The sequence below is a fragment of the Chiloscyllium punctatum genome, chromosome 14 (assembly GCF_047496795.1).
Source record: "Chiloscyllium punctatum isolate Juve2018m chromosome 14, sChiPun1.3, whole genome shotgun sequence".
In the NCBI taxonomy this organism is placed as follows: domain Eukaryota; kingdom Metazoa; phylum Chordata; class Chondrichthyes; order Orectolobiformes; family Hemiscylliidae; genus Chiloscyllium; species Chiloscyllium punctatum.
This window is the reverse complement of record NC_092752.1, coordinates 93,964,994-93,984,696: the sequence shown is the minus strand read 5'-3', so window position 1 is coordinate 93,984,696 and position 19,703 is coordinate 93,964,994. Positions and strand designations below refer to the sequence as shown.

The following is a 19,703-nucleotide window of genomic DNA, read 5'->3' as shown; positions in this document are numbered from 1 at the left end:
GGGGGGAAACTGATGATTAAACTGCATTTATTTCAATGTAAGGGGTCAGAGAGCTAAGGAAGATGAACTCAAAAGCATGGATTGGAACATGGGACTGGGATATTATAGTTATTACAGAAACACAGCTGAGGGAGCAGCAAGACTGGCAGTTCATTGTTTCAAGGTAGAGATGCTACAGGAAGGGGAGGCAAGAGAGGACGTGTGGTGGTGGGGTTTTGATGGCATGATTCATCACAGCAGTACTTAGAGAGGATATTCCTGTGGGATCGTCCAGTGAAACTATGTTAGTGGAACAGAGAAATAAGAACGGGTCATCATTCTGAAACGATTGGACTGCTGACCCGAAAATCTGTGGCAGACTGTGGAACAAATATGTCGGAACATCTTAAATATCAACCATAATAATAGGGCTGTTATGGCACGGTTTTTGAACTTTCCAAACCTAGACTGGGACTGCCAGTGTTCAGTGTTTAAGGGAGGAATTTGGTAAATGTGTTCCAGAAAACTCCCAATCAATATGTAAATAGCCTGAAAAGAGAAAGGGGCAAAACCTGACCTCCCCTTGGGAATTAAGGTAGGGAAAGGGACTGAGGTGTGAGTGGGAAAGCATTTTGCCAAAGTGACCACAGTTCTAGTAGTTTGAAAACAGCTTTGGAAAAGGACAGGCCTGGTCCACAAGTGCAAGGTATAAAATGGAGCCAGACCAATCTTGATCGTATTAGCCAGGAACTTTCAAAATGTGACTGGGGAAGGGAATTATTTACAGGGAAAGGGAAGTTTGGCAAGTGAGAATATTTTAAAAGTGAGATAAACTGATCGATCAGCGCCAGCATGTTCCTGTTTGTGTGCAGGTCAATGTTGACAGCATTCGGAAACACTGGCTGTCTACTGAGGGTCTGGTCAAGGAAAAGGGGGCAACATGTCAGGTATAGCCAGCTGGATCAAGGGAATCCCTGAGGATGTACAGGGGCTGCAGGAATGCACTTTGGGCAGAAATCAGGAATGGAGAAAGGCGAAATGAAATAGCCTCAGCAGAGAAGGAAAGGGGAATCCAAAAGTGATTGTATCAGTATATTAAGAGTGTATAAGTAACTCAGGACAAAATAGTGTCCATTAAAAATCAATGAGGCCATCGATGCGTGGAACTGCAGGATATTTGCTAAGATCCTAAACAATTTTTTCATTCCAGAACTTACTGTGGAGAAAGACTGGGGAACTCAGGGAACAGGAGTAATACATGAGACCACAATTGGAGTTCTCTGCAATTCCAGTCTCTCTGCTACAGGAAGGATGTTGTCAAACTTGAAAGGGCTCAGAAAAGATTAACAAGGTATTGCCCGGGTTGTTGGTGAATAATCTGGGGTTACTGTCACTGGAGAATCGGAGACTGAGGGGTGACCTTACAGAGGTTTAATAAACATGGATAGGGTAAGCATTCAAGGCCTTTTCCCAGAAGTTGGGGAGTCCAAAACTAGAGGGCATAAGTTTAAGGTTAGAGGTGAATGGTTTACAGAGGGACTGAAGGGACAGCTTCTTCACACACATGGTGATGGGTGTATGGAATGAGCTGAAAGAGAAAGTAATGGAGACTGACACAATTACAACATTTAAAAGGTATCTGGATGGGCATCTGAATTGTGAGGGTGTAGACGTCTATGGGCCAAATGCTGGAAAAGGGAATGGATTTATTCAGATCTTCTGGTAAGCCTGGACGAGTTGGGGACTGAAGGGTCTGTTTCTATGCTGTATATCTCTATGACTTGAAAAGAGTGCATGTTATAAAAGAGGTGGTGCTGGAGGTTTTAAAACACAAAGCTATGGCAAGTTCCAGAACCCGATTAAATGCATCACAAGGGTAGAGCTTATACAATTAATGTTAAGGCTTCGGTTAGTGTTTTAGTGCAGAGGGACCTCCGGGTTCAGGTAGATAATCCTTGAAGTTTGCATCACAGGATGGATAAGACAGTGCTTGGCATGCCTGACTATTGCTCAGTCCATTGAGTGGAGGATTTGGGATGTCATGTTGAGATTGCACAGACATTTGTGAGGCCTGTTCTGCAATACTCTGTCCAGCTCTGGTCGCCCCAGTTATAGGGAGGATATTATTAAGCTGCAGGGTGTTCAGAAGAGATGTCCCAGGATATTGCTGGGTCTGGAAGGCCTGAGTTCTGAAAAATGGCTTTATTGGCTGAGTCTTTTTTCACTGGAGCCTGGAGGTTGAGACATGATGCTATAAAGATTTATGGAAAAAAAAATGAGGTACATAGATCAATTTAATGGTAGTTGCCTTTTCCTCAGGATGGGGGAGTCTCAAGAGGAGGGGCCACATTTTTAAGTTTAGAGGGGAGAGGTGTTCAAAAAAACAGATATGGGGCAATTTGCTACACAGAAGGTGGTTTGAGTGTGGAATGAACTTCCTGAGAAAAGGGTTGATGTGGGTACAATTACAACATTTAAAAGATATTTGGATAAACAGGTGAATAGGGAAGGGTTGGGGTGATATGGGCCAGCAAAAGCAGCTGGGAAGAGTTTAGTTTTAGATTATGGTGAGTATCAACTGAAGGGTCAGTTTCCATGCTGTATGGCGTTATGACAAGAATATGGTTTGATTCCATTATTGAAGAAAGGATCAGGGCTGGGTCCACTGATGTGCATCATCGACATAAACAATTTGGTTGAAAATATAGGAGTGATTGTGCGAAAGTTTGTTGATGATCAATTGAATGGTGTCGTGGGCAGTAAATACGGTTATCAAAGGGGATACTGACCAACTGGGCTAGTGGACCAAGGAATGAAAGATGGAGTTTAATTCAGCTGTTGGATTTTGTTAAGACAAACCAGGGAGGACTAATACAGTTAATGGAAGGGCTCTGGCCAGAGTTGTTGACCAGAGAGAGAAAGAGAGAGAGAGAGAGAGAGAGAGAGAGAGAGAGAGAGAGAGAGAGAGAGAGAGAGAGAGAAAGACCAGGGGGTGCCAGTTACATTGTTCCTCGGAAATGGCATCACAGGTGGACAGGGTGGGGAAAGCGACATTTAGCACATTTGCCGACATTGGCCAGCACTTTGTTACATACGTTGGAGATATTTGTAATATTGTCCTAAATATTTCACTTGGGCAGAGGAGGCCAAGGGGTGACTCTAAGAATGGTGAATAACCAAGGGTAGGTGAGTCTAAAACTAGAGAGTATAAACAGGAGGTGAGAGAGCAAGGATTTAAAGAGGGAGCTGAGGGGGGAACATTATCCACAGAGGATGGTGCATAGACGGAACAGACTGCCTCAGGCACATGGGAGAAACAAGAACAATTACAGCATGGAAAAGACATTTGAGCAGGTACATGGAGAGGAGAAGGTTTGAAGAGCTAAGGGCCAAAGGCAGGCAAATGAGACTCATTCAGTTTAGGTAACATGGGCAGCATTGAGGAGTTGGACCACAGGTTCTGTTTCCGTGCTGTATCACTCTGTATCCAGTTAAAGAGGATTAGTGTACCATAATAAGGCATGTTGTAGACACTGAAGCAAGTTACAGCGATGGGGATGGTAGTCTGGAATGCAGTACATTTCAAATATGTGGAGGGACTATTGGGAAGGGAGGAGGTTACAGGGATAACTACTGTTATAGGAGTTAAAAATGACTGAAGACACTGGTGCACAAGCCATGCCACAGATACAGTGTTGCAGAGTAATGAGTCTTAGTTCAGTGTTGGAGGGAGAACGCAGAACAGAAAGATCCCAGGCAGCATTCACAAACTCTCGTCGGAGACCTACGCTCCCGTCTGTTGTACTGATGCTCACTAAGACAGCACAGGACTGAATTGATAACTATGAACTCCCGATGCTGTCTTAGTGCAACATAAGTTAAAGTAGACGTGGTGATTGAGCATGGGGTGTAACTGTACTGTACTGTGCTCCCCCTCCAGCACTGTATCTATGTCATGTCTTGTAAGTGATGTTTGGAGCCCTCTCATTGCTCTCTGCTCTGTGCACTATGAGTGATCTTACCTCACTGCAGGATTTATTGAAGGCTCCAGATCTCCCTTCCCTTTGTATCTCTGGCTGACCAACCATCTTCAATGAGGTGATGAATGAGACACACAGCAGTTGGGAAGTCTATTGAGTCAGTAACTTCTTGAGTACCTACAGGAGACAGAGAGATAGACAGAATGGGAAATTAGACTGATGCAGTGAGGGTTACACAAGGAGAATGGAAATGAGCCCAAACAGATATCTGGAAAATCCCAAACTCCATCCCAGGCCGGTGCTGTTGCGTCTCTCTGGAGTGGAGAATTCTGTTAGCTCAGGATCTAGAATGAGAGACGCTGACAGAGGCAGCAATTAGACTCACACAGTGAGGGTTACCACATGGAGAGAGACTAAGTGATATAACTGGAGTGCTGGAAGACTTCAGGATCACACAATCATGTTGGAAGAATGGGTTTCGCTTCATGTGTCAGTGCTCAGGGATTAGCAACCAGTGAGCAGGTGAAGTGATGGCGTAATAACATTATTGTTAGGGTATTTGTCCAAAACCTCAGCTAATGTTCAGGAGAGGCAGGTTTGAATCCCACCATAAGATATGGTGGAATTTAAAATCAATAATTTTAAAAATAGAAATTTACAATCGATAAACAAATATGAAACCATTGCTGATGTACAAAAATCACAATCCCTTCGATTAGATTCCTTACAGTGTGGAAACAGGCCTTTCGACCCAAGAGTAGCCCACTCAGACCCATCTCCCTCGACCTAATACACCTAACATTATGGGCAATTTAGCATGGCCAATTCGCCTGACCTGCGCGTCCTTGGACTGTGAGAGGAAACCGGAGCATCCGGAGGCAATTCACGTAGACATGGGGAGAATGTGCAAACTCCACACAGTCGCCCGCGGCTGGAATCGAACCTGGGATCCTGGTGCTGTGAGGCAGGAGTGCTAATCACTGAGCCACCGTGCCACCCACTTGCCCTTTCAACAACGAGATCGGATCATCCTCACGTGGTCTGCACGACATACCCACAGCAAAGTGTTTGCCTCTCAATGGTCCTCTGAAATGGCCAAGCAAGCTACTCAGCTCAAGGGCAGCTAGGGATAGGCAATAAAGGCTAGTCAGCCAGAGACACCCACATCCCCTACCTGATTTATAAAAAAAATCCAATAGGATGGTCCCACTGGAACCGTGATGGGACCAGTGTCCTGGCCAATCATGACAGTAGGTTTATGGACAGGGCTTTAAACTGACAGAGAGGATGCAGGGGCAGGGTCCAGGTGAAAGGAGCTTTCCAAAATCAAAGAGAAAAGGTGAAGCATCGGAACAGTATGGGGATGTGACTGAAGGTAATCAAAAAGGAACACGATGGGACAGCGATTAACTAAAACTGTACTTCAGTGAATAGGTTTGTGACAGGAAATTGTGGGAGAGTAAATTATGTTTTTTTTTTCAATGGACGACGTCTTATCAATAAGGTAGATGGATTTGTGACACTGAGATAAAAGAGGTTTAGATAACAGAGAGACATGGTTACAGGGTGAACAACAGGTGGACATAAATATTCAATGGATCACAACCTTGCGGAAACTCAGGCAAAATGGGTAACACTAACAATAATGGATAACAAAGGCATCACAGAGAAAGCATTTGGTCTCAGATCATGAAGTAGAATCAGTCTGAATGCAAATTCTGGCTACTACTTGCCAAGGACACAAGCAGCAGGACAGTTTTAGCCACCAAAAAGCATTCCGTTGCTCATCACTGCATTACACAGGAACTCATTGGAATTTTTTAACAAACACATTGTGATAATTTTGGGAAACATCAATATTCAAAATGTGGGACAGTCACACTGGCAAGAGTGATATTGGAAGAGGAGTTCAGAGAATTAGTTTTCAGTGTTTCTTTGATTAACAAATTGTGCAACTGGCAAGGGACGTAACTATCTCAGAGCGACCATTGTGTGATGAAACTTCGTGAATGAGTAATGACACCTGGAGAAATCCTCTGGGAAATTGTGATAAAGTGCAGTTTAAAGAAATATAAAGTTTTAAAGTGAATCACAGAAAGGACAAGCTACAAGCAGAAACAAAAATAACCAATAACATGAGTTTGAGAGGAGAACTGACCAAGGTAAACAGGCTAAACAGACTGAAATATGTGTCTGTCAATGAACAGTGGAAAACATTTGAAGGAGCAGTGTAAAACACTCAACAAAAGGACATTCCATTGAAACAGACAAATCCTCACCAAGAAATCCCCATCGGTCCCTCACTCAAGTAAAAAGGATCATATCAGATTATCGGGCTTGGAGGATCACCAAAAAGTACTTAAAATACTGAAGTGAGAGAATGTTTTAGGAATAAGTTTTAAAGGGATTGCAAAGGGTCTGCTCGCAGGAGGAGGTCAGATGGAAGAGGGAATAATTGTCAAGGTTTTATGTCACAAAAGGAACTGGGAGAGCTGAAGGTGCTGGAGGTGGTGAGAGTGTTACAGAGAGGGGTCAGGGTCTGAATGGTGTTACAAAGCCAGTACGGATTGCTGCAGCTGGAGGGGTTTGCAGAGGTAGGGAGGGATATATGTATTTTTATTTATTCATTCATGGGACAAGGATGTCACTGTGGGACCAACATTCTTTGCCCCACTGCTAATTACCCAGAGTATAGCACAGAGTCAGCCATATTGCTGTGGGTCTGGTGTGACGTGCAGGCCAGACCAGGTTAGAATGTCAGATGTCCTTCCCTAAAGGACGTAAGTGAACCAGATGAGTACTTTCTACTGGTCAACAATGCTTTTATGGTGGCCTCACCAATGTCCTGTACAGCCACAACATGACATCCCAACTTCTACTCTCAATGCTCTACCCAAAGAAGATAACCACCCCAAACGCCTGCTTCACCAACCTGTCTACCTGTGACACCACTTACAAAGAACTGTCGACCTGCATCCCTGGGTCTCTGACTGACAACACTACCCAGGGCCCGAACATTAACTGTACAGGTCCCACCCTGGTTTGTTTCACCAAAATGGAACACCTCACCTTTATCTAATTAAACTCCATCTGCTATTCTTCAGCCCACTATCCCAGTGTACTATTTGAACTGTTGTATCACAGATAACTTTCTTCACTGTCCACTTTACCAACAATTTCAGTGTCACTCAAAAAAGTTACTTCCCACAAAACCAATATTCCCATCCGAATCATTTATCCAAATGACAAACAACAGTGGACCCACTCCACCGCTGGTCACATGTCTCCAGTCAGAAAGGCAACATGTCTCCCATCACCCTCTGTCTCCTACCATCAAGCCCAATTTTGTATCCAGTTGACTAGCTCCTCCTGAATACCATATCCTTTTACATTGATCTGAGTTTATTACCCAGTTTACCATAGAGAACGTAGAACACAGAACAGTACAGCACAAGACGCTTCGGCCATGATGCCATGCCTATCTTTTACCCGACTGGAAGATCAAACTAACTTACATACCCTTCATTTTGCCGATCCAAGAGTCTGTTAAAGTGTCCCATTACACCCACCCACCACTCTCTGTGTAAAGAACCTACATCTGAAATCTCCCCTTACCCATCCTCCAATCACCTTACAATTCCGCCCCCTTGTACCATGTATGCCATGGGATAATGAGGTCTCTCACTGTTCACTCTATCTTTGGCTCACACCATCTTGTTCACCTCTACCAAGTCACACCACACTCTTCTTCACTCCAATGAGAAAAGCCTTAGCTCCCTCAACCTTTCTCCATAAGACATGGCCTCCAGTACAGGTAGCATCCTGGTAAATCTCCTCTTTACCCTCGAAAAGCTTCCACATCCTTCCTGTAATGAAGGGATCAAAACTGAATACAATATTCTAATTGGGATCTAAACAGGACTGTACAGAGCTGCAGCATAACCTCATTGCTTTAAAACTCAATCCCCCAGCTAATGAAAGCCAATACAACATATTCTTTCTTAACAACACTATAAGTTTGGTGGCAAATTTGATGGATCTCTGGTCATGAAATCCAAGATCCATCTGTTCCTCCACACTATCCAGTATTCTGCCTTTACCCCTGTATTCTGCATTCAAGTCTCACCTTCCAGAATGCATCACTTCACACTTTTCCAGATTTGACTTCATCTGCCACTTCTCAGCCCAGCTCTACATCCTGTCAATGTCCTGTTGCAACCTACAACAGACATCCACAGTATTCACCACTCCACCAACCTTCATGTCATTGGCAAACCTACTTACCCACTCTTCCACTCACACATCCAAGTCATTCATAAAATCACAACGAGCAGAGATTTTTTGACCTCTCCCTGCAGAAAACCACTGGTCACGGAGCTCCAGGCTGAATGATTTCCATCTGTCATCGCCCTCTGTCTTCTAAGGACCAGGAATTCTGTATCCAGACAGGCAGGTTTCCCTGTATCCCATGCTCTGCACTTTCTCAATGAGCCATAAATGTGTTTTGTCACATTCTCAAAGGATTCAATAAGATTTGTGAGGCATGACCTGTCCCTTACAAAGTCATGATGACTTCCTCTAATCAAACTATGGTTTTCCAAGGAATCATAAATCCTGTCTCCCAGAGTCCTCTCCAATAATCTGCACATCACAGACAGAAGACTGACAGGTCTGTGATTCCCAGGATTATCTCTATTCCCTTTCTTGAACAACGCATGGCTGATTCACCTAACCTGCACATCTTTGGGTTGTGGGTGGAAACCGGAGCACCTGTCGGAACCCCACCAGACATGGAGAGAATGTGCAAACTCCACGCAGACAGTCGCCTGGGGCTGGAATTGAAATCGTGTCCCTGGTGCTGTGAGGCAGCAGTGCTAACCACTGAGCCACCGTGCTGCCCCATGTAACTCTCTAGAGCCCTGCTTCTGATCCTTGGTTCCTCAAACTTAAATTAGCTTCCTTCTTCCTCTTGACTAGATGTTCTCCATCCCCTGGAACCATGTCAAATACTTTGCTGTAGACAACGCTGACTGCTCTGCCTTCATTTATCGCTTGGTCAACTCCTCGAAGAGTCAATCCGGTTTGTGAAACACGGTTTCCCACTCACAAAGCCATGCTGACTATCTCTAATCAGCCCTGGCCTTTCCAAATATATGTAACTCCTTTCTCTCAGAATCTCCTCCAACAACTTACCGAGCACTGGGCTCACTGGGTTGTGATTTCCTGGCTACTCACTGCAGACCTTCAGTGATGGAACAGCATTAGCCACCCTCCAGTCTTCTGGTAGCTCATTGTGTGTATTGATAAAATAAATATATGTTAGGAACACTGCAATCTCTTCCCCAGATTCCCACAATATTCTAGGATCGACCTAATAAGCGACTGAGGATTGATCTACCTTTATTTGTTTTCAGATTCCAGCACTTTTTTTTTCCTTTGTTGAGGATTCTTTCCAAGACATCACTATTTATTTCCCCAACTTCCTGAGCTTCCATGTCTTTCTCCACAGTAAATTCTGACAACACTATTTTGTCTAATATCTCACCCACCTCCGGACATTTAAGGTGCCCTATTCTTTACCAAATTACTCTTTAGCCCTTATTGAAACTTGTGTAAAGTTTTCTGAAAATTCAAATAAATCGTATCTTCAGTCCAACCACTCCTACACCCGTATCTACTCTGCCATTTATATTCACAACAATAAAAATAAAATCCAACAGGCTCAAAAACACATCCTCTTTTTTATTAAAAGTGTTTCTAAGGGTCCAGTTGTTGTTCATTGACATATCCTTTCAAACATATTTCAGCTCCTGACCTACTATAGGCTAGCACTGTTTGGTTTCAGACTGGCAGCAGAAAGGGTTGTGGGAGTTCATGTTTATCTGAAAAAGGTAGCTTACAGGTTCAACAGGTAATAGATGTTTTGGAAATAAGCAGGGTCGTGGGGACTGAAGGACATTATGGAGATAGGGAGTGATGTAGGGACTGTATGAGATTATGGACACAGAGAGTGCAGTGGTGACTGAAGAACATTATGGAGATAGGGAGTGATGTGGGGGCTGAAAGGGTCCAAAGAGATCTGCAGGGCTGTTGGGCCTAAAGGAGGTTGTACAGATCAAGAGGATCATGGGGATTGAAGGAGGTTACTCTGAACGGGAGGGTCATTGGGTCAGGATGAGATTATGGAGATAGGGAGGGTCGTGGGGCCTTTTGGAGGTTATGGAGTTAGGGAGGTTTGTGGGGAATGATTCAGGTTACATGGATAGGAAGAGTCGTGGGGACTGAAGGAGTTTATGGAGAGAGGGAGGGCTGTGGGGACTGAAGGAGGTTATATGGATAGTAAGTTTATAGAGAAGCACAGGAAAGAAGAGCAGGTATTGGCCATTTGACCACAGAGTCGGTCCCACCATTCAATATGATCACGACTGATCATTTAACCCAGTACAGTATTCCTGCTTTCACACCTTACTCTGAAATTATAGTGACTACTGGCATTTAGTGATACAGTGGGCATTAGTAACTGGGACGGGGGTATGGGGGGTGGTGGTGTCGTACAGAGATAGGGAGGGTTGTGGAAGCTGGGACAGGTGACAGATACAGGGCGGGTTTTAGGAATGGGAGGACTTTACAGGGATTTGGAGGAATGCGGCGATGGGACGTGGTAACAATCACAGGGAGGATTTTGGCAGCTCGATCTGAGACGGGTCCAGCTGAGAACAGAAGTGAGTCAAACAGTCAGGGCAGGCAGGGACAAGGTAGGACTAATAAATTAAACTGCATTTATTTCAATGCAAGGGGCCTAACAGGGAAGGCAGATTAACTCAGGGCATGTTTAGGAACATGGGACTGGGATCTCATAGCAATTACAGAAACATGGCTCAGGGATGGGCAGGACTGGCAGCTTAATGTTCCAGGATACAAATGCTTCAGGAAGGATAGAAAGGGAGGCAAGAGAGGAGGGGGAGTGGCATTTTTGATAAGGGATAGCATTACGGCTGTGCTGAGGGAGGATATTCCCAGAAATACATCCAGGGAAGTTATTTGGTGGAACTGAGAAATAAGAAAGGGATGATCACCTTATTAGGATTGTATTATAGACCCCACAGTAGTCAAAGGGAAATTGCCAAACAAACTTGTAAGGAGATCTCAGTTATCTGTAAGAATAATAGGGTAGATATGGTAGGGGATTTCAACTTTCCAAACATTGACTGGGACTGCCATAGTGTAAAGGTTTAGATGGAGAGGAATTTGTTAAGTGTGTACAAGACAATTTTCTGATTCAGTATGTGGGTGTATCAACTAGAGAAGGTGCAAAACTTGACCTAAACTGAGGAAATAAGGCAGGGCAGGTGAGTGAGGTGTCAGTGGGGGAGCACTTTGGGACCAGCGACCATAATTCTATTCATTTTAAAATAGTGATGGAAAAGGATAGACCAGATCTAAAAGTTGAAGTTCTAAATTGGATAAAGGCCCATTTTGACGTATTAGGCAAGAACTTTTGAAAGCTGATTGGAGGCAGATGTTCGCAGGTAAAGGGACGGCTGGAAAATGGGAAGCCTTCAGAAGTGAGATAATGAGAATCCAGAGAAAGCATATTCCTGTCAGGGTGAAAGGGAATGCTGGTAGGTATAGCGAATTGAGGGTTTAGTTCAGAAAAAGAAGGAAGCACATGTCGGGTATAGACAGGATAGATCGAGTGAGTCCTTAGAGTATAAAGGAAGTTGGAGTACACTAAAGAGGTAAATCAGGAGGGCAAAAAGGGGACATGAGATAGCTTTGGCAAATAGAATTAAAGAGAATCCAAAGGGTTTTTACAAATATATTAAGGACAAAGGGTAACTAGGGAGAGAATAGGGCCCCTGAAAGATCAGCAAGGCGGCCTTTGAGTGGAGCCACAGAAAATGGGAGAGACACTAAATGAATATTTTGCATCAGTATTTACTGTGGAAAAGGATATGAAAGATATAGACTGTAGAGAAAGAGATGGTGACATCTTGCAGAGGAGGAAGTGCTGGATGTCTTGGAACGGTTAAAGGTGGATAACCCCCCCAGAACCTGATCAGGTGTACCCGAGAACTCTGTGGGAAGCTGGAGAAGTGATTTCTGGGCCTCTTGCTGAGATATTTGTATCATCAATCATCACAGGTGAGGTGCCGGAAGACTGGAGGTTGGCTAACGTGGTGCCACTGTTTAAGAAGGGCGGTAAAGAAAAGCCAGGGAACTATAGACCGGTGAGCCTGAACTCAGTGGTGGGCAGGTTGTTGGAGGGAATCCTGAGGGACAAGATGTACATGTAGTTGGAAAGGCAAGGACTGATTATGGATAGTCAACATGGCTTTGTGCGTGGGAAATCATGTCCCACACACTCGAGTGAGTTTTTTGAAGAAGTAGCAAAGAAGATTGATGAGGGCAGAGTGATAGATGTGATCTATATGGACTTCAGTGAGGCATTCGACAAGGTTCCCCATGGGAGACTGATTAGCAAGGTTAGATCTCATGGAATACAGGGAAAACTAGCCATTTGGATACAGAACTGGCTCAAAAGTAAAAGACAGAGGGTGGTGGTGGAGGGTTGTTTTTCAGGCTGGAGGCCTGTGACCAGTGGAGTGTCACAAGGATCAGTGCTGGGCCCTCTACTTTTTGTCATTTACATAAATCATTTGGATGAGAGCATAAGAGGTACAGTTTGCAGATGACACCAAAATTGGAGGTGTAGTGGACAGCGAAGAGGGTTACAACAGGATCTGGACCAGACGGGACAATGGGCTAACTGGCAGATGGAGTTTAATTCAGATAAATGCAAGGTGCTGCATTTTTGAAAAGCAAATCTTTGCAGGACTTATACACGTAATGGTAAGGTCCTAGGGAGTGTTGTTGAACAAAGAGACCTTGGAGTGCAGATTCATAGCTCCTTGAAAGTGGAGTCGCAGATAGATAAGAGTGAAGGCGGCGTTTGGTATGCATTCCTTTATTGGTCAGAGTATTGAGTCCAGGAGTTGGGAGGTCATGTTGCGGCTGTACAGCACATTGATTAGGCCACTGTTGGAATATTTTGTGCAATTCCGGTCTCCTTCCTATCAGAAAAATTTTGTGACACTTGAAAGGGTTCAGAAAAGATTTACAAGAATGTTGCCAAGGTTGGAGGATCTGAGCTACAGGGAGAGGCTGAACAGGCTGGGGCTGTGGCGTCGGAGGCTGAGGGTTGACCTTATAGAGGTTTACAAAATTATGAGGGACATGGATAGGATAAACAGACAAAGTCTTTTCCCTGGGCTCGGGGAGTCCAGAGCTAGAAGATATAGGTTTAGGGTGAGAGGGGAAAGATAAAAGGGACAACTTTTTCAAGCAGAGGGTGGTACATGTATGGAACGAGCTGCCAGAGGATGTGGTGGAGGCTGATACAACTGCAATATTTAAGAGGCATTTGGATGGGTATAGGAATGGGAAGGGTGTGGAGGGATATGGGCCGGGTGCTGGCAGGTGGGACTAGATTGGGTTGGGATATCTGGTCGGCATTGACAGGTTGGACCGAAGGGTCTGTTTCCGTGCTGTACACCTCTATGACTCCATCATTCATGGCGGTTATAGAAATAAACTGTGTGGGCGCGTCTAGAGGAGATTAAAGGTAGAAAGGTTTGTAGTTATCGAAGGAAATTCCATCCATCGGGACCAGCAGAGTTTACAGAGACTGAGTGCGTTTTAGAGACAGGAAGAGTTCATCGTCATCATTAGAAATGCAGAAACTAATTTATGAGAGAAGCAGGGTCACTCTGCTTTGTGCCCAGAGACAAGGAGGAGTCTAACGGCTGGAGGAGGTTACTAAGGTACAGAGCTTTTTTGTTGTCGTGACGGGAAGGTTACAGAGATCATGAAGGTAGTCGGAGTTCAAAAAAGTCACAAAGACAGGGAGGTTTTTCAGGTCTGGAAAGGACTACACTGACAGGGATGGCTTAAGGAACTGAAGAGTTGTTTTTCTTCAGTTAAGGAGAGATGTGACAGAACCCGGCACTAAAGGCAAAGGCAGAAACTTGGAGAGTTGTCGTGGTAGGAGGAGCTTACAGGGATAGGCAGGATTGTAGGGGCAGATAGAGAGCAGGGAAGTGGTATCAATGAAACAGACAATGGAGAAACTGACAGACATAGGGAGGGTTCTGTGGAACAGATGAATTTACAGACAAGATGGTGATAATGAAGCCTGAGAATTTTCTCATGTTCCTTGCCCAGCATTGTTCCTACATCATGCCCTCAGGGTCTGAATTAAAGTCCACTAACTCCTCCCTGTGCTGTTTACTGTGAGTGATCTTACCGGCTGCAGGATTTACTGAAGGCTCCAGATCTCTCTCTGCATCGCTCTCTGGCTGACCAATTGTCTTCAATGTGGTGATGTACGAGACAGGAATTGGGAATTCTGCTGAGTCAGGGACATCAGGAATACCTACAGGAGACAGAGAAATAAGAAAGAATGGAAAATTACACTGATGCAATGAATGTTACACATGGAGAATGGCATTGAATCCCACAGAGATCTGGAAATTCCTAATGTCCATTCCTGGCCTGTTCCGCTGCGTCCCTCTGGAGTGGAGAATGCTGTTGGCTCAGGATCTGGAGTAGCTGCAAGAGCGAGAGACACTGGCAGAGGCAGCAATTAGACCCAAAAGTAAGGGATATCACATGGAGAGACAGTGATATCAGCAGAGTGCAGGAATGTATCAGGATCACACAATGTTATCATCAGAAGTGGTTCTGACCAGTGAGCACTGCTACCAGTACTCAGGGAGGACTGAGCTATTTTATTGGGATAGGCTCCCCAGGTATCAGGATTATGCAGTGTGCTATAAATGGACACAGATGAGGAGGGGGACAGGTCTGAGGGGAATGGAAATTCCCAAGTCCAAAGAGAAAGGTTGAAATATTGGAACACCATGGAGATGTGAATGAAGACCAAAAGAAAGAAACAGTAAGGGACTGAGTTTAATTAAAATACTACATTGTCAAATAGATTTGTAACAGGAAATTATTGGTTAACATATGCCATTTCTGCCCCTCACGATTCCTCACACACCACAAATGACATCACTTCCGCCCTTCACATCGTCGCTGATGTCACACACTCAGTGACTTCCACGCCCTCGCCCCCACTGCCGTGTTTGCCCCCACCAATGCCGCGCACTTGCATTCTGCTGACAACCTCCCCAGGTCCCACGTCACATCCCTGCCCCCCAGAACCCTGAGGGGAACCCCACCCCTGCTCATGACTCCATCCCCATTCCCCCTAACACCACACCCACTCCAGTTACAGGTTCCGTCGCCTCCCCCAGCCCCACACCTACGCCTGGTCACAGCTCCCAGTCCTGCCGAGTTTTCACCATTCCCCCTGACCTCCCCCTCACTGAGGACGAATGATCAGTCCTCAGCAAAGGCCTCACCTTTATCCCCCTCCGTCCACACATCAATGAATTTAATACACGCTGTGACATCGAACACTTCTTCTACCACCTCCGCCTCAGAGCTTACTTTTACAATGAAGACTCCCGCCTATTTTCTGAGGACCCCTTTGCCGGCCTCCAATACACTCCATCCACCTGGACACCCCGCACTGGCCTATTACCTGCCTTCGATTTCTTCATTTCCAACTTCCACCGAGACATTAACCGTCTCAACCTATCTACCCCTTCCCCCACTCCAACCTCTCACCCTCACAACGTACAGCCCTCCACTTCCTCTGCTCCAATACCGACCTCACCATCAAACCAGCAGATAAAGGGGGTGCAGTGGGAGTCTGGCGCACTGACCTCTACACCGCTGAAGCCATGATGCCAACTCGAAGACACCTCCTCCTACCACCCCCTCTACCATGACCCACCTCCCATCACCAAACCGTCATCTCCCAGAGCAGACAGAACCTCATCACCTCAGGAGGAGATCTCCCACCCACAGCTTCCACCCTCATTGTCCGGGATCCCCCACTGCCCGGTTCTACAAGTCTAACCACCCCAACTGCCCCATTGTCTCAGCATGCTCCTATCCCACCGAACTCATGTCTCCCTACCTCGACATTGTCCTGTCCCCCCTAGTCCAGGAACTACACACATTCGTTCGAGACACCACTCACACCCTACCCCTCCTCTAAGACTTCCATTTCCCTGGCCCACCAACGCCTCACCTTCACCATGAATATCCAATCCCTCTACACCTCCATCCACCATGACCAGGACCTCGAAGCCCTCTGTTTCTTCATCTCCCGACGTCCACAACAGTACCATTCCACCGAGACTCTCATTCGGTTGGCTGAACTTGTCCTCACACTTAACAATTTTTCCTTTGAATCCTCCCACTTCCTCCAGACCAAAGGGGTAGCCATTAGCACCCGTATGGGCCCCAGCTCTGCCTGTCTCTTTGTTGGCTACGGAGAACAGTCCATCTTCCGTAATTATACCGGCACCACTCCCCACCTCTTCCTCCGCTACAATGATGACTGCATTGGCGCCACCTCGTGCTCCCGCGAGGAGTTTGAGCAATTCATCAACTTCACCAACATATTCCACCCTGACCTTAAATTTACCTGGACCATCTCTGACACCTCCCTTCCCTTCCTGGACCTCTCCATCCCCATTAATGACAACCGACTTGACACTGACATTTTTTACAAACCCACTGACTCCCACAGCTACCTGGATTACACCTCTTCCCACCCTACCTCTTGCAAAAATGCCATCCCGTATTCCCAACTCCTCCCCCTTTGCCGTATCTGCTCCCAGGAGGATCAGTTCCACCACAGAACACACCAGATAGCCTCCTTCTTTAGAGACCGCAATTTCCCTTCCCACGTGGTTAAAGATGCCCTCCAACGCATCTCGTCCACATCCCGCACCTCCGCCCTCAGACCCCACCCCTCCAACCGTAACAAGGACAGAACGCCCCTGGTGCTCACCTTCCACCCTACCAACCTTCGCATAAACCAAATTATCTGCTGCCATTTCCGCCACCTCCAAACGGACCCCACCACCAGGGATATATTTCCCTCCCCACCCCTCTCCACTTTCCGCAAAGACCATTCCCTTCTTGACTACCTGGTCAGTTCCACGCCCCCGAAAAACCCACCCTCCCTTCCTGGCACCTTCTCCTGCCACTGCAGGAATTGCAAAACCTGCGCCCACACCTCTCCCCTCACCACCATCCAAGGCCCCAAAGGAGCCTTCCACATCCAAAGTTTTACCTGCACATCCACCAATATCATTTATTGTATCCGTTGCTCCCGATGCGGTCTCCTCTACATTGGGGAGACTGGACACCTCCTAGCAGAACACTTTAGGGAACATCTCTGGTACACCCGCACCAATCAACCCCACCGCCCTGTGACCCAACATTTCAACTCCCCCTCCCACTCTGCCGAGGACATGCAGGTCCTGGGCCTCCTTCACCGTCGCTCCCTCACCACCCGACGCCTGGAGGAAGAACGCCTCACCTTCCGCCTCGGAACACTTCAACCCCAGGGCATCAATGTGGACTTCACCAGTTTCCTCATTTCCCCTTCCCCCATCTCACCCCACCTCCAGCCTTCCAGCTCAGTACCGCCCCCATGACCTGTCCTAATGGCCTATCTCCCTTCCCACCCTCCTCTCTGACCTATCACCCCCATCCCCACCCCCATTCACCCATTGTACTCTTTGCTACCTTCCCCCATCCTCCACTCTGACCTATCACCTTCTTCCCCACCCCATTCACCTATTGTACTCTATGCTACTTTCTCCCCATCCCCACCCCCCTCTCATTTATCTCCCCACTCTGCAGGCACCCGGCCTCTGTTCCTGATGAAGGGCTTTTGCCCGAAATGTCGATTTTCCTGCTCCTCGGATGCTGCCTGACCTGCCGTGCTTTTCCAGCACCACTCTAATCTAGACTCTGGTTTCCAGCATCTGCAGTCCTTGTTTTTACCTTATTGGAGGAGGAGACTACCGAGATAAGGCATGTTGTAGACACTGAACCAAGTTACAGGGATAGGGATGGTAGTCTGGAATGCAGTACATTTCAAATATGTGGAGGGACTATCGGGAAGGGAGGAGGTTACAGCGATAGGATCTGTTATAGGAATTAAAAAATATTGAAGACACTGGACCACAAGACATGCCATAGATATACTGTTGTAGTGAGTTTTAATATAACAGAACTTACACTGGGGTGGTGATTGAGCCTGGGGTGTGTGTGTACTGTTCTCCCCCTCCAGCACTGTATCTATGTCATGTTGTGTTAACAGATGTTTGGAGCCCTCTCATTGTTCTTTGCTCTGTGCACTGTGGGTGACCTTACCTCACTACAGGATTTATTGAAGGCTCCAGATCTCCTTTCCCTTTGTCTCTCTCTGGCAGACCAATTGCATTCAATGTGATGATGCACGATCCACCCCGCAGCTGTGAAGGCTATTGAGTCAGGACTTTCCTGAGTATCTACAGGAGACAGAGAAATAGACAGAATGGGAAATTAAACAGATGCAGTGAGGGTTACACATGGAGAATGGCACTGAGTTCCACAGAGATCTGGAAAATGGAGCGATATTAAGTAATAGTCCCAGATTGCTGGAAGATGTCAGGATCACACAGTCATGTTGGAAGAATGGGTTTAGCTTCATGAGGCCCTGGTATCAGTGCTCAGGGATGAGCACCCAGTCAGCAGGTGAAGTGATGGCCTAGAGGTATTATTGTGAGAGAATGTATCCAAAACCTCAGCTCATGTTCAGGGGAGACAGGATTGAAACCCACCATCTGAAAAGAAGACATTTGAAATCAATAATTTTAAAAATAATAATTAACAATCCACAAAGAAGTATGAAACCATTACTGAAGTACAACAAATCCAAACCCTTGTCCTTTCGAGAAGGACATCTGCCCATCCTCACGTGGTCTGCACGACATCCCCACAGCAAAGGGTTTGCCTCTCAATGACCCTCTGAAATGGCCGAACAAGTCACTCAGCTCAAGGGCAGCTAGGACTGGGCAAGAAAGGCTGGTCAGCCAGAGACTCACACATCCCATAGCTGATTTTAAAAAAAATCTATTAGGATGGTCCCCCTGGAACTGTGCTGGGACCAGTGTCCTGGCCAATCATGTCGGTAGGTTTATGGACAGGACATTAAACTGACAGAGAGGATGCAGGTGAAAGGAGCTTTTCAAATCCAAAGGGAAAAGGTGAAGCAATGGAACAGCATGGGAATGTGGCTGAAAACAAGCAGAAAGGAACAGGATGGGACAGAGTTTAACTAAAATTGTACATCAGCAAAGAGATTTGTGACAGAAAATTGTGGAAGAGAGTATATTATGTTTTTGAATGGACAAAGTTGCTGCAATAAGGTCGATGGATTTGTGACACAGAGATAAAAGAGATTTAGACACCAGGGAGACATGGATACAGGGTGAACAAAAATATTCAGTGGTTCGTAATCATGTGCAAACTCAGGCAAAATGGGCAACGCTAACAATAATGGATAACAAAGGCATCACAGAGAAAGCATTTGGCCTCAGATCATGAAGTAGACTCAGTCTGAATGTAAATTCTGGTTACTACTTGCCAAGGACACAAGCAGCAGAATAGTTTTCGCCACCAAACAGCATTTCATTGCTCATCACTGCATTACACAGGAACTCATTGGAATTTTTTAACAAAGGCATTGTGATAATTTTGGAAAACGTCAATATTTGTATAATCTGGGACAATCACACTGTCAACATTGATATTGGAAGGAGTTCGGAA

The 19,703-nt window shown here is 45.9% G+C and overlaps 1 long non-coding RNA gene across 1 annotated transcript; it reads right to left on the bottom strand.

Annotated features, from left to right (window-relative positions):
• Nucleotides 1–4,086: 4,086 nt before the first annotated feature.
• LOC140485510 (uncharacterized) lies at nt 4,087–18,307 on the bottom strand. The gene is made up of 3 exons (XR_011962376.1): nt 18,267–18,307; nt 14,266–14,394; nt 4,087–4,136 (listed from the first exon to the last, which is right to left on the bottom strand). It is a non-coding gene; the product is annotated as an uncharacterized lncRNA (long non-coding RNA).
• Between the last annotated feature and the right edge of the window lie 1,396 nt (nt 18,308–19,703).